Here is a 2,497-nt window from a genome sequence, read left to right on the forward strand (position 1 = left end):
ACTCAGTGTGAGCGGGACCGTGGGCAAGCCACCTCCTTCTTGGAGGCTTCTTTTTCTCATCTGTTAAGTGGGGGTAAGAATAATACTTGTCTCAAAGAGCTGGGAAGGTGGGATGAGTTCCTGCTTGTAGAGTACTCAGCCCAGTGTCTGGGGCAGAGTAGATACTTGCTGAGTGGTGGCTGTTGTCACTTATTATTATTGTTCCCAGGCAGCAGGGCTGAGCTCAGGACCAGGCCTGTCATGGTGCTTAGCATTTGTTGCCTGAGCAAGCAGCTGCCTTTGCAATCCTGCCATCTTGCAGGGTTCATGGGTGGAGAGTGGGGACCAGGTTGGGGAGGGCACCAGGAATCCTGCTTGCCGAGGCCAGGCCGAGGCTGCCAGGACGTTCAGCCTGAATGGTGACTCCTCTTGCCAAGAGATGGCCATCTCCAGATGTCTGCAGGCCGGAGGAGCCGGCTGGCCATGGGGGGCCTGGAGGCAGAGACAGGACTAATGGGAGGAAATTACACGGAGAGATTTCATCTTGGCTCGAGGAAGCATGTCTATCAGTCAGAGCTGCCCAGCCGTGGCCTGCCCAGGCTGCAGCAGAGGCAGTGAGCTCCCTGTCACCAGAGGTGTGGGAGCAGAGGCTGGGGGCTCTCTAGGGAGGGAACCTGCGGAGGAGTTGTCTGCCCTCCTGGCCCCTCTGAGGCTGTGGGCAGTCCCTTCTTCTTCCTGCGTGGCTCTGCCCATCGCTTGGCCTGGCATCTGACCATCTGCAGACATCTGACCAGTTGCAGGCTCCGAGGTAAGTGTGAGGGCAAAGGTTTGGACACCTCTGGCTCCAAATTGGGGCTGGACACTGGAGTAGGGTGGTCACTGTAAGAGTCTGAGCTCAAGGGACCTCATACCAACAACGTCACCTTCTTTTTGGAGAGGCAGCTTAGTGCAGTGGCTGACAGTCTTAGGCCTTCTGTGGGACCAGGAAGGACAGAGACCAGGGGGAGGGATTATTCTTTTTTTTTTAGATGGAGTCTCCCTCTGTTGTCCAGACTGGAGTGCAGTGGTATGATCTTGGCTCACTGCAGCCTCCACCTCCTGGGTTCAAATGATTCTCCTGCTTCAGCCTTCTGAGTGGCTGGAATTATAGGTGACCACCACCATGCCCGGCTAATTTTTTTTTTTTTTTTGGTATTTTTAGTAGAGACAGGGTTTCACCATGTTGGCCAGGCTGGTCTTGAACTCCTGACCTCCAGTGATCTACCTGCCCCGGCCTCCCAAAGTGTTGGGATTACAGGCGTGAGCCACCATGCCCAGCCACAGGATTATTCTTAAACCAGCCGCCCCTCACAGGCTTCAGCTTTTTCTAAAACCAGAAACTGGAAGGAGAAAGATGGGAAGAAACAGGAGAGAAGAGAGCCGGATTTCCCTTTCGTCCCGCCACTTGGTAGCTCCGTGGCTTTGGCAGGTCACTTACCCTCCGCGGGTTTTGTTTTCTCATCTGTAAGATAGAATGACAACACTGCCTGTCTCACTGGATTCTTGTGAGGATTAAACGGGTTACTGTTTTTAACATACTTGGAAGAGTTTGTGGTTCTGTGTTTGTCAAATGTACACAGACTAACTGCCCGGCTCACCTATGCCTAGTGTTATACAGGGGCTTCACGTCAACCACCTTGTCTGGTCCTCGCCACAGCCTCATGAGCTTGGAATGACTATTATTACGGAAGGTGGACCCAAGAAGGTCAAGTTCCTTGCCTGAGGTCACACAGCTGGGGAGAGGCAGAGCGAAGGCTGAGACTCAGGATGGTCTGTCTGCAGGACCGAGCTCTCTGTCACCAGCTCTGCCTGCTCCAGGGCCAGCAGCCTCTCTGCAGAGGAGAAACATCTACTGGATCACTTTTGACCAACAGCAGATCCGCCAGCAGAGGGAGGAGGGGTGGACCGAGAAGGGCCCCTTTCCCCTCAGGCCGGAGAGATTCGTTTGACTAATTTGCTGGGTGTCTTGGATGACACACTGCAGCCCTGTTCCCTCCAGCTGGGCAAGCTCCATCGTGGGGTCCTAGAAAGAGGGGGTTTCTGGTGTGGGCAGTTCCCAAAGCCAGATCGGGGCTGGCTGTGTTGGCCTGGGCGGAGGCACTGCTGAAGGAGCGGGGCCACCCCAGGTGGCCTCCAGGTGCAAGGGAGATCTGGGTCCCCATGCAGCCTCCCTGGGTTCGGGTGGCGGCTGCGGCCTAGGGTGTTCTGCTCACTCTCATTTCCTGGTTTGTCCCAACAGGCTGCCTTGGTCTTGCTCATGACTGGGTCCCCTGGGCAGAGCCAGGGCCTGGCAGAGAGCAGATGTCCAGGAAATACCTCTTGGCCCCGAGAATGACTCGGAACACTCGTGCAGCACTGTACTGTTTACAGAACACCTTCCTGTGCGTTATCTCATCCGATCCTCTCGGCAACCCAGAGAGGTAGGTCTTTTAACCCCACTTTACAGACGTGGGAACTGCGGCTCAGAGGGCGGAAGTGA

This window comes from Sapajus apella, unplaced genomic scaffold, assembly GCF_009761245.1.
Source record: "Sapajus apella isolate SASKATOON/1434 unplaced genomic scaffold, GSC_monkey_1.0 scaffold1, whole genome shotgun sequence".
NCBI classification, from domain to species: domain Eukaryota; kingdom Metazoa; phylum Chordata; class Mammalia; order Primates; family Cebidae; genus Sapajus; species Sapajus apella.